Genomic DNA, 13,977 nt, shown 5'->3' with positions numbered 1-13,977 from the left:
ACAGAGGAATAGCGTGTTGTGAGCTCACAAAAGGCCTGTGACTCTGCAAAAGGCTTGCTTATGACCCGCTTACAAGCCAGGACAGCTAAACGACACTGTGTGAAACACTACACCAAAGCCAACCGGTACGAAGAGCTGCACTGACCACATACTTGCTTGATGACTGTCGACACCGTGATAGAGGGGCATGGTTTTTCATGTTTGCCTCGTATTCCAAATGCTCCTACAACCACCCACAAATGGACATTATTCAAGCACTTACTGTAGAAGAGGACTGTAATTATTTTTATTCATACATTATAGATTAAGGAGTATAAAGTGAATTGTGAAGTCATGCACTTCTGTGAGATAATTTCAGAAAGACTTTACAAGTCGTGTTACATATTTTTTGTCCTTACAGATATATATATATATATATATATATATATATATATATATATATATATATATATATATATATATATATATATATATATATATATATATATATATATATATATATATATATATATATATATATATATATATATATATATATATATAATTTCTTTCTGAAATTATGTGTGTGTGTGTGTGTGCGTGTGTGTGTGTGTGTGCGTCTGCGTGTGTGTGTGTATGAGCTAACTGTAAAGGGACTGGTCGCATTTGCTGATTTCTCTTTAAACAAATTGAGGAATGTGAAAATATCATTTTCTGATCCAAAAGTACATCAAGTTTTTAGAGCAAAATTGGACCATCCAGATAATGTTTTTTTTCTTTAAATAGAAGTTGTGTTTGCTCGTCTTTGCGACCTGCTTTCTCATAAAAAAATGTGGTCTAAAGTTGAAATGCTGAGTATAATTTTCTGAGACTATTTATTGCTTGAGTGCTATCGCTGTCACATCTGGAGCCTTATTTCAAACTTTTTTATGATGAGTACTCCTGTAAAGGTATCATTGGAAAAGGTTCATTATACTGTGGTTCTTCTCATGCTTAGTTATTTGGACATTAAGATCACCATTACTCTGAGACAGTCTCAAACTCTATTTTGCTGGGGGATGATTGACGCTGTGACGGACCTGGTTTTCCAAAAATGCATTTATCAAAAAAAAAAAAACAGAAAAAAGTAAATGCTTTGGTGAGTTTTTTTACAAGAAAAGCACTTATATAACCACCGTCTCAAATATCTTAATTTGTATTGTTCTACACAAACTAAGACGAATAAATAAACGAATTAAAGAACGGAATATCCACTGGTGCCAGAATGGGTCAGCGTTTTCCATCTGCATATGACAACAAGCAAGGCAGTTACAGGTCAGAAAAAAAACATGTAATACAGTTTAGAATGTTCGGCTGGGGGCTAGCATGGTGCTCATGCTAACACGGATGCATACACATAAAACTTCGCTTATGTGTATGTAATGGACCTTACTCCGTTTTAGTGTATCAGAACTCGTTTTCCCCGTTCTTGGACGTGTGTAACATCAAATGCGGTGTTTCTCAACGCCGGCTTCGGTAGCAGCGACACTGGCATGTTTTTTATCTATGTAAATGTATTCAGCAGCACTGGCGAAGGCCCGTCTCTGGTTTATACCTGTATTGCAGCTGTTATGAGGCACCGTGGCATGGTCACATTGCCAGCATGGACGGGATGCTCTGAACCGGTCGGAATGAGACCCAAGTATTTAGCACGGAGGTTCTGCTAACACAGACGGCTTCCATATGAAACTCACGTGGGAACATTTAACTTTCATATCAATACAGAAGCTTCATTTAGTGGGTTCAACCGGTTGCTTAACCGGTCCCGTTTGCGCGGTGAGTCCAGTTTGGAAAACAAATATGCTTTGTTACAGTTTGGAGCTCACATTCATTTGCAGGTGGTAATGAGGTTCTATTTCCTGTACCATGACTGAAGACGTTTCATATACTGTATACTTCAGAGTAGAGCGGTTCAAGAAACAGACAGATTTTTTCATTCATTCATACATTATTATTCCGTTGAATTCTCCCGAGAATCACGGGGGGTGCTGGAGACTATCCCAGCTGTTTTTGGCCATTCGGTGCGAGACACCCTGAATTGGCTAGTCGTCAATTCAATTGACACACAGAAATCAACAAACATTCACGTTCACACTCACACCAAGTGTAACGTCAATTTGAAATGTTCAATCACTACCATGCATGTTTTTTTTAATGTGGGAGGAAGCCGGAGGACCCGAGAAAACCCACGCATGCCTGAGGAGAACATGGAAATTGTTAATTCGACAAGCCAACCATTCGACGACTGGGCAAACCACAGATACATTTAACAATATTTTATTATATAGATGTTGACGTATCTGGAAAACAAATTAACTTTGACCAAAACCACGTTATTAAAGGACAACCGACGCCTGCTGACAAGTTGTGTCCAAATTACTTCTCCTGAGCGTATTTTACAAAGATTCCACGGCATATAGCTATAGTTAACGTTTTAAGACTCGCGCTGAATATTCAGGAAGTCTTGTTTTTGAGTTGGTGACGATTCCTGATGTCACGGAGGGAACGCCCCTGACCGAGAATGCGACACACAATGCATTTTGGGTGTTTTGTTTGGTCTGAAAACTTCGTGTTGATGGCGAAATTATTCTAGTTGACACAAATTCCCAGCAGATAAATCAGCCCATTTCCAAACATTTATGCTTTCCTCTTAAGAACTATTTGAATCATATTCATAACTGGATGAGTAACAAGAAAGCATCTTCTCCGAATCTGAAGTCATTGTTTTGATTCTCGAGCAAGGAAAGTAGTTTTGGGAGACTTTAAGTCATTTTTATTGGTGTTCTTCATTTGACTAAAACTATCACCCTGCATGTTTAGGGTATTTTAGATGATATAAAACGTTTTTCTGATGTCAGTTAGGAAACAAAAAAAATGGTGTCGGTTGTCCTTTAAATCAATGTAATTTCAGTGTTTAATTTTCAATTACCAGAATTCTAACTAATTAACTAACTCATTAACTAACTAACTAACTAACTGACTAATTAACTGACGAACTAACTAATTAACTAACGGTTTGATATGGTGGAATTAGTGTGTGTGTGTGTATATATGTGTGTGTGTGTGTGTGTGCGTGTGTGTGTGTGTGTGTGTGTGTGTGTGTGTGTGTGTGTGTGTGTGTGTATGTGTGCTTGCATTTGAAATCATTTAATGTTGTGACCTCTGAGCCTTGTGATTTACTGTACAGAGTCATGATAATGTTTTTGTAAACGAGAATATAAGCTCAACATTATTTTTTAAGGAATCATTCCTACATTCTTGTATTTCAAGCACTATGAATAGTTTTTACACAATACATGTATTATTTTTATGACATCTATATTAATAAAAAAGTCCAAGAATGGGAGCCTAGATTAGTGGACGGATAATGTTATATTTCTCGTGTCGCTATTATAAGTCACTTTGAAATTTAGTACGGTATATCATGCTGGTGAAAAAAATACTTATCTGATTTTAAATGAGAAACAACATTTAGTATTAGAATTGGTAATGTATTATATTTATTTGTATCAACCCCTCCACCCACCTTCATTTTGTCCCAGTGTCACAACCGTGAGAAAGATGGTTTCAGGGGGCATCATAACTACCACGAGGGGGCAGTGTAGTACAAATATTGGATCTCTAAACTGATGAGAGGGCAGTTTCGCTGCAAAGGGTCGTTTAGAAATTCCATTAGTTGATCTAAGTAGAGCAGGGAGATGAAGACAACTTTGCTGTTTTGAAACGTGTGACCAGCCCCTTTAATTGTGTTTAAAGCAACGTTTACAAACGCAGATACGTTAACATTCGAAGTCATGTGTTTTTTGTGTTTATATGTGGTGGTTTTCCAATGTTACACAAATTGTGGTGGGAAGGAAACTGTCAGCCCCATTGATGTTTTTACCCTGAAACTTTACCAAGGACTTCAGACCTCAGCAACAAAGAACAGTCCTCCCAAACTTTGGAACGGTAGTTGAACAACTTTGCTTAGATGCATGAAAGAAAGGAAGGACTCTTAAAGGTAAATCTAAATGTATTCAGCCCTATTTTGAAACATCCATCCATCCATTTTTGTAATTGCCTTTTTTGTTTTCAAAAAGGGTAAAGCCTGTATCTCATTATTAATTTCTATTTCACAACTCCGGATCTGATAGTCGAGTGGTGAGCACACCAGCTTCACAGTGCAGAGGTCGCTGGTGCGCGTCCCGGTCCGGCCTCCCTGTGTGGAGTTTGCATGCTCTCTCCGGGCCTGCGTGGGGTTTCTCCGGGTCCTCCGGTTTCCACCTACACTCCAAAAACAGGCATGGCAGGCAGATTGGCCACTCCAAATTGTCCTTAAGTGTGAGAGTGACTGTTCTGTCTTTGTGTGCCCTGCGACTGGCTGGCAACCAATTCAGGGTGCCCGAAGACTACTGGGATAGGCTCCGGCACCCCACGTGACACTAGTGAGGAATAAGCCGTACAGAAAATGGATGGATGGATAGATGAAATGAGCGCTGCAAACACAATTACCGTATTTCCCGGTGTATAAGGTGCACGGGAGTATAAGGCGCACCCCCGATGAATAATGGTGTATTTTCAAACTTTTTTCCATATAAAAGGTGCACCGGACTATAAGGTTAACCTTTAATAAATGAAAAAAAAAATCCAAATATAATATATAAATATATACAGTAATATATTTTCAAATATACGGTAAACCACTGAGATACCACTCCAGCACCCCCCGCAACCCTAATGAGGAATAAGCGGAACGGAAAATGGATGGATGGATGGATCTGATATTTGAATGGGGGACACATAGAAGAGACTTATTTCTTTTTTTTTAGAGCAAGTTGTCAAAGTCAAGGCCCGGGGGCCAGATCTGGCCCACCACATCATTTTATTTGGCCCGCAAAAGCAAACCAAGGATGTCAAGTTCCATGATGCTAAATTCTGAAACAAAATTTCAAATTGTCGTATTTAAACCACAATAACAGTCATTATTTTTTACTTCAAATTCAAAAACTAGTTAGTCATTAAGTTGTTATGCGCACCAGATATAATATGTGGAGGGGAGATTAAATTATTTAATGAAGGGGTCGGGAATCTTTTTGACGAAGACAGCCATAAAAGTAAAATATTTAGAAATGTTTTTCAGTGAGAGCCACAAACACACACACACAGACACACACACACACACACACACACACACACACACACACACACACACACACACACACACACACACACACAAACACGCACGGACACACACACAAACACGCACGCACGTGATTTCAACAAAATGTCAGAATGTATTATTCAAAATAACTTAATACTCACCATGAATATGAATAGTTTTCCGTTCCTCGTGATTGGTAAAAAATCAGCCAAACGATCGGAAATGAAAGTCAACTTGCCAGGTCCATACCCGAAGTTACTGCTACCTAGGCTGCACACTGCTCATTATCTTCCACACTTGCTTTCTGCTGTCTCTCACAGAAGTATATTGATGCTAACGTTAGCATGGGGCTTGACAAAGTGCCACTGATATTCAACTGTTTAATTCATGGTATTGTTTGATTGCAAATTTGAATCACGGCAGAACCTTTTCTCTCCACAAAGGTGAATCCTTTGGTCCATTCAACCTGAATTGTACGATACTCGTCATTTTTTTACCCGTCGGACTTGTTCAAAAGGGGATGTTTAGCTGTTTCGACATCTACGGCCACCTAGGTCAGTATCATCCAATTAGAAATTGCTTTTTGAACATCAATAGCCACCTTTGTCAGTATCATCCAATCAAAATGGTGCTTTCCGCCAACTGCCGCAGGAAATGAACAGCGAAAAAGCGAGAATATGCATTCCGTTTTATCGGCGAGCCAGATGCAATCATCAAAAGAGCCATATATGGCTCACGAGCCATAGGTTGCTGACCCCTGATTTAATGGCTTCCCCAAATTCATAATGGCCCCCGCGAGGAAACCGTGACTAAGACGTGGTTCGCGGCAAAAAAAAATATTGACTCTTGCTTTAGAGGAAACCTTTTGAGAAATGTCTCTCTTCTTATGTTATAGATTATGACCGCTTCTCACTTCATCTTTCCACCATGGATGATGTTGGAGCACATAAAGGAGCCCTTCCAAGGAATGTTGAGTATTTGTCGCTTGGAAAAAAGTATATACATTTGACTCCAAAAGGTCTGGAGCATGATGGATTGCCTCTGTCAAAACGATCACCTAAATCATGTGCTGAGGCCAAAAGTTAGGCCGAATAAGCTGGCAAAAAAAGCATGTTTGGAAAGGTTCTTCAAAAAGGCCATGGTGAAATGAAAAAAGTAATAAATGAAATTGGATGGCCCATGCAAAAGTAACAAGTGCAAATCTCCCTAAATTTTATGATGACGGCAATAACTAGTAAGTTGTCAAAGTCATGGCGGCCTGTTACCAACTAGTTAGCATGTCGGCCTCGCAGAAGTACAGGGTTCAATTTCGGCTCCACTCTTGTTGTACAAGGTTGAATGTTCTATCCTGTGTGGGTTTTCTCCAAATACAGTGGTACCTCGGTTCTCGAACACCTCACTGTTCGAACAAATCGGTGTTCGAACAAAATATTTGAGATATTCTTGCTTCGGCGTTCAAACATCAATCGGTGTTCGAACGCCAATACAACGCGTGAGTGCGTACGCGAGGGTGGGGAGCTGAGCGGTGCACGGGTGTATCGCTCTCTCCGTGACCAACCGTTGTCGCTAGCGGACGTGCTGAGTTTTGCTCTAGCGTTTAATATAGGTGTACGCCCCTAATCATGCCTCTAAAGTAAGTGCTGCTTAAAGTGACAAAAGAAAAGTAGTGCTTACAACTATTGCATTTAAGAAAGAAATAATTGCAAAATATGAAGGAGGTGTGCGGGTGTCTGATCTGGCGAGGGAATACAGCATGGCGAAATCTACGATCAGTACGATATTAAAGAATAAGGAGGCTGTGTAATCTAGTGATGTGACTGTGGGTGTGAGAGCAAGTGTCATTGGATAGATATTTTAAGAGAAAAGAACATCCTGTAGCCGAGTCATCCGTAGCTGTCACGTTCCGAGCGAGAGTGACGGCAGCTGACTCGTCGGAACGTAGTGGAATGTTTGTGATCCCAAAGCAGGTGGCAGACACGTACTACCCAAGCAGGATGTTTATTCACAAATAAAAGAAAACACAGCGAGTAAGAAGGCAGGGGGTGATCCGACCTGCTTACTACGCCAAAAAAAGCAAATGGCACACGAGGGTGCAAAATTACGCAATCCCGGAAGATAACATACGGGACGCGGGGAAGATACCTCGCACCGGATACATTCGCGCATCGAAGGAAGAGTCCAGATACGGTGGCGAGTTGAGGCAATCATCCGGCATTGGCGAGGTGATCGCGAACCGTATAAATGCCCCGTGTCTGTGATTAGAGAATGACAGCGGGTGGAGAACGGCCGGGTGAGGCAGCCCACCCCCCCCCCCCCCCCCCCGTTGTCAACTCGCAAGTGAAAGGAGCAAAGAGGTGGTTTCGGTGTTCGAAAAAAATCGCTTTTTGAACAGGGTCCTGGAACGAATTATGGTCGAGAACCGAGGTGCCACTGTACATGCATCACACATTAAAGGAACACTCCAAATTGTTCCTGCAGTTATGTACATGGGAAATTAAAAAAGGGGCCCAGTTGGCCCCCTTGTGTCTGAAATTCGAAAACTGATGAGGCCCGATTTAAAAAGTCAAAGTCAGCTTTATTGTCAAATGCTAATATGCATGACATACAGCACAGATGAAATTAATGTCCTCTCTGACACAGCGTGCAAGGCACTAATAACGTGGCTAAAAAGACATACAATTGAAAACAGACAATACATGTAATTTCTGAATGTAAAGTGAGGTAGTGACGTATGTAAAGTGAGGTAGTGACGTATGTAAAGTGACGTAAAGTAGTAATGCAAAAACAAACAACAAGAAAGGGTTGAAGTGAGGTCTTGCAGAAAAAAATGAGAAAGAACCAAAAATAGAGTTCAGGATAATAGTACAGCGTGTAGTGTGTCCTCAGAGTTCGGTGAGTGTGGCAGTGGGAAGGGGCAGGGTGGGCGGGGCTGGGAGGGAGTTGAGTCTCCGGACTGCCTGGTGGCAGAAACTGTCCTTGAGCCTGCTGGTCTTGGCTCGGAGACTCCGCAGTCTCCTACCCGATGGCAGCAGGCTGAAGAGGCTGTGGGAGGGGTGGGTGGGATCGCCAGTGATCCTGATGGCTCTGAGGGTGAGGTGGGTGTTGTAAATGTCCTGAAGGGGGGGAGAGAGACACAGATGATCTTCTCAGCTGTCCTCACGATGCGCTGCAGAGTCTTACGGCAGGACACGGTGCAGGCGCCGTACCACACGGTGATACAGTTGGTCAGGATGCTCTCGATGGTACCGCGGTAGAGGGAGGTCGTGAGGGGAGTCGGGGCTCCAACTCTTTTGAGCTTGCGGAGGAAGTACAGGCGCTGGTGGGATTTCTTGGCCAGTGATGACGTGTTGTAGCTCCAGAACAGGACCTCGGATATGTGCACTCCCAGGAACTTGGTGCTGCTCACTCTCTCCATTGCAGCACCGTCAATGGTTAGTGGAGCATGCTGGGGGCGCACTCTCCTGAAGTCTACAACAATCTCATTCGTCTTCTCCACATTCAGATGGAGATTGTTGTCCTTGCACCACGTGGCAAGGTGGCTGACCTCGTCCCTGTAGGCTGTCTCCTCATCGTTGTTGATGAGGCCCACCACAGTCGTGTCATCCGGTCTGCAGGTGGGTGAGCGCTGTGTGGAAAGCAGTGGAGATGGAATCATCGGTCGAGCGGTTGGGCCGATATGCAAACTGGGTCATGGTTGGGGGCGAAGGCAGCCTTGATGCGGTTCATAACTAGCCGCTCGAAGCACTTCATGAGGATGGGAGTGAGTGCGACTGGGCGGAAGTCGTGGCAGGTGGTTGACGACTTCTTTGGGACCAGGATGATGGTGGTGTCTTTGAGGCACGTGGGAACAACAGCCTGGCTCAGAGAGGTGTTGAAGATGTCCGCGAAGACATATGTGAGCTAATCCGCGCAGTCTCTCAGGACACGGCCGGGAATGGCGTTGGGACCCGAGGCTTTGCGTGTGTTGGTCCCTCTGAGGGATCGTCTCACGCTGTCCTGGGACAGTGCCAGCACCTGGGCGCGGGGAGGTGGTGGGGTCTTCTGTGCTGGAGTGCTGTTGTCTGCCTCGAAGCGGGCGAAGAAGTCATTCAGCTGGTTCAGCAGAGTGGTGGAGTTCTGGCAGATCTGTGGAGAGGGCTTGTAGTCTGTGATGGTCTGTATCCCACGCCACAGGTTCCTGGTTTCTCTGCTGTCTCTGAAGTGGTTGGCGATCCTCCTGGAGTGCTGTCTCTTGGCCATCCTGATGCCACGTGACAGGTTGGCCCTGGCTGTCCTCAGGCCCAGCTCATCGGCAGCTTTGCAGGCAGCGTTTCTAGCCCTAAGGAGCCTGTGGACTTCACCCGTCAGCAATGGCTTCTGGTTGGCCCGGATGGTGACAGATCTGGTGACAGTCACGTCATCCATGCACTTCCTCATGTAGGAGGTAACAGAGTATGTGTACTCTTGGAGGTCGGTGGTGTTGTTGTATGTGGCCGCTTGTCTGAACATGTTCCAGTCAGTGTTGGAGAAGCAGTCTTTGCGTGCCTCTGACGACCCATCTGGCCACACCCTTACCTGCTTCTTGACTGGTTTGACGACTTTGACAAGTGGCCTGTATGCGGGCATTAACATGATCGTGGAGTGGTCCGAAGCTCCTAGGTGGGGGAGGGGGTAGGCTTTGTAGGCTCCTTTGTGTGTGGTGAAAACATTGTCCAGAATGTTGTTACCTCCAGTCGGAAAGTTAATGGGTCCATGGAGTTGTGGAAACACGCTTTTTGGGTTGGCATGGTTGAAATCGCCAGCCAGGATAAGGAAAGCATCTGGGTGGGCTGTCTGTTGCTCGCTGATGTTCTGGTAGAGTTCATTAAATGCCACGCTCCTGTTGTTAATTGAGCTCGGGGGGGATGTAAACTGCTACCATCAGTATGGCACTAAAATCCCTCGGCAGGTACAATGGCCGACATTTTATGACCATAAGCTCCATCAGTGGTGAGCAGTGTTTGCATACCACCACAGCGTTGCGGCACTAGGCATCACTGATGCCTGTTGCCGGCGAGTCCCCCGTCGCGAGTCTTCCCCCCCTTGACGAACGCTCTGTCTGCCCGGAAGCTAGTTAGCTGGGCTAGCTGGATGGCACTGTCCGGTATGCTGTCGTTCAGCCATGTTTCCACAAACAACAAGGACACAACACTCACCCAAAGTCTTAGAAGTTGAGCGGAGAAGTCTGATGTAGTCCATTTTATTGTCTAGTGAGCGTACGTTAGCCAGCGTGATGGTAGGAATGGTTGGCCGGTGGGGGCTAGCCAGGAGCCTAGTGCGGATACCTCCACGCTTCCCCCTCTTCTGTTTCCTCATGCAGCACTTGTGGCGCCTCCACTCTGGGTTGGGTGCAGGAGTGGGGGTCGGTGGAGGAGTGGGGGTCAATGGACGAGCCCATTCCCACAGCAATCCATACTTGCGTAGCACTTCTGCTTCAGCTGGTTTTGGTTTTAAAAATGAACTGGTGATGTCGAGCAGAACCTCACGGGAGTACGTACGCCTCGGTTGTAGCGAGGCAGACGGAGACGAACATTTACACGAGTGAGACAAACATAATAAACACGAAAACACCAATTTGCTGGGAGAGAGGAGCCGCTGCGTGTGCACGCGCCGCCATCTTGGAAAAAAACCCCCCAAAAAACCAGATTGCACAACTGATTGAAATAAACCAAAATATATTCATTGGAGCACGATATTTCTAAATTGCAAATGAAAAACCATTATTTGAGTCAAGTCTATTTTTCTAATATATCAGAATCAGAATCAGAAAACCTTTAATGGTCCCACAATGGGGAAATTTGCAGTACACAGCAGCAATTTGAAAGGCGATGGGGTGGGGGTGGGTGAAAGTACAGAAAAAAAAGATATTATAAGCATAGTAAAAATGTCAGCATAGTAAAAATGCCAGCAGACTGATATGTATGCTGTAAATGTGCAAAAATGTTTCATAAAAAAACTGTACATAGTGCAAGTACCAAGAAATGTATATTGATATATGTAGCTGCATTGCATCAACCCATATTTACAGTATAAGAGTCCATTTTTCCCCCACATGTAATTATTGAGAATTGAGAAGCCTGACAGCAGTCGGTTTTAATTCTGGTCAAAGATTTTATTCACACATAAAATGAACAAACACGTTGCATTTTCTTTAGTTACTATTCTACGGTATTACAGAGAAGACAACGAGAATAGACTAAGCACAATATTTCTTACCAGCGTCTACTTAAACAAATGTATTTGCTCTGAAGATTTCCAGTGTGCTGCAACAGCTCTGAAATAATTCCCAGCAGTTTGCTGCAACAAATTGTCACTATCTTCCACAGACTTATTTGATTGTGTCTTAAAAAAACGAGAATATGTTTGTTTGATACCATTTTTAATGTATTTTAAAGTTTCACCTCTGTTCATATTGCAACCATCCATACTGCACTGCAGCCTGTGAAAAATTAATATTCTGCGATCTCTTTCGGCAGTTTCCGGCGGATTACGGAAAAGTCCGAGATATTCTCTCCCATGATTTTGGAACGCACCGAAACACATGCAAGGTGATTATGACGAGATATCGATCGGTAAGGCAAGATGGCAGACAACGAAAGTTAAAACCTCTGAAGGAAAACGAACAGTTTTAAATTGCTGTTTAACTAAATTTGTTTCTTCACTATTTTGACAGAAGTATGGCATAAGTGGCGCAGATCATGTAGCAATATGCACTAATTGTAATAGACATGCGCCGGTGCTGGCGCAAGTCTTTTACAAATGTGTAAATGGTGCAAGGGTGCGGCCCAGATGCATCCCTGTTCCTGGAACTGAGCTTATTGCTATTCATTGATTGGTCGACAACAAAGCTGTCACTTAAGTGTCATAATTGAGGGTAACAATTGAATAGTTTTAGTTTAAGACAGAGGTAGAGGAATTTTGAGCTATTTATGCTAAAAGAGTTAATCTGAGTGGAGAATGAGTGAATTGCATACAATGTTGCCAAACACCACATGAAGACATCTGTATATGCGATTTGTTGTTGTTATGTTGACAAACTATTTTTCTCACTTCTATGAGCAAATTGGACTCAGTGTTGTCATGATTTGCAAGTTGGTGGTGGACCCCAAAAAACAGGCAGGAGGGAGGAACAAGGTGTACTTGACAAATTATATTACCGCTACTTAGCGACAGAGACAACTAAATCTAAAACGAAAATGTCATAAGAACAAAAAGAGTCCAAAGTAAGAAACAAAACCCATGACTGAAAAACATGATAGGGTCTAACAAACAATGACCCGACACTGGACTGTCGTATTGGCAGTCCTTTTCACTGCCACTGATTACAACGAAAAACAGCTGTGCAGCCGCAGGCGGGGCCCTGCAGTGCCGTCCGTTGGTCACAAACTGAAATGTGACAAGTGTCTTATAACATAGACCGGCTTTATCATTTCCAACAGAGTCGTAGCACCTTTGTAACTTAACTATGTCCCTTGGTGAAAATATGTCTTTACTATAGCCAATCACACACAGCCACAAATCGTAAACTCCCAAAACGTTACAAACACACAAATAAGTTTCTGTTAAATTGTTCCTTCATATTTTCAATGACAATGTTACATTTAACACTCCTGTAAACCCAAATCCCCCCCCCCCCCAAATAAAAATAAAACAATGTTTTGTATGTTTCAGTGACAAAACATACTAAAAGGAAAACAATCTATGAAGGACTAGACACCAGAGAGATGGATGATGAAGTGAAGTGAAATGCCACTATAATTTGACAGGTTGGATTCCCGCTTGAGCTTCAGCAACACATTCTTTGAAAGGCTCTGTTGACACCTGCTGCCAACCAAATGCATGATTACCGTCATGGCACACAGACAGAGGTGCTGTTATATGCTTGTTGTCATTCATAAATCAGCAAAAGGTTTGCGATTGTTGTGAACTGGTTTGGTGCAAAACACAAACTGAGAGGAACTGAAAACTGAGTCCAGTGATTTCTTTGTAAATTCATTAAATGCGTGCTGAAACCATGTGCTCGCACAAAGTGAGATAAATTCAGTACCAAATGGCGAAGAGACATCTCTTTTTCAGTGCATCAGTGGCCTGGATTTTTGGCCGATGGCTAATTCTGACATCAGACTACATAAATGTAGCTCAGTTTTTGCCCCGACAGACATGTCGCAAACAAAACGGAGTGTGTTCTTGCTGATTTTGAATTGTCAAGGGCATGTTCTGGCATCTGGGAATCGTCACCACAAGGGTGAAGAAAATCTGGCATGTCACAAGTTTTGTTTCTTTACCCCATTGCGTGACATGTTTGTCATTTAGATGAACAAAGAACTGTTATATTTGTTAAAATTATAGGAACGCAGTGGGACCTTGGCTTATGAACTTAATTGGTTCCCAGACAGAGTGTGTAAGGCGAAAAGTGTGTATCCCAAAAATTAATTTCCCGTAGGAAACCATTAAAATGAGAATAATCAATTCCCAGGTCCCCATAAAACATAATTTTCTACTTTAATTTTCTAAGCCTTAAAACTACACAAAATACACCTTATTTTATGTATAAGAAATGTGCTATAGTATTATGATTAAATAAATAAACTATACAATAAAGTAATTTTATTTACCTTTGTGATGGTCGTTAATTGCTTGATGGAATGGAATGTCCGGTTTCCTCAGCATGAAACACTTGATGAGGAATGTAGCCTTCTTCTTTTGCCATCTTGAAGAATAATCCCTTGTAGGTGCTTTCTCTGTGATAATTGTATCTATTTCTTCATCAATTGTGATCTGTTTAGCTGGGTTGACAGCTT

This window comes from Hippocampus bargibanti, linkage group LG04 (genome assembly GCF_051943395.1).
Source record: "Hippocampus bargibanti isolate YZ-2025 linkage group LG04, ASM5194339v1, whole genome shotgun sequence".
In the NCBI taxonomy this organism is placed as follows: Eukaryota; Metazoa; Chordata; class Actinopteri; order Syngnathiformes; family Syngnathidae; genus Hippocampus; species Hippocampus bargibanti.
The sequence above is the reverse complement of the archived record's forward strand: the minus strand, read 5'-3'. Positions refer to the sequence as shown.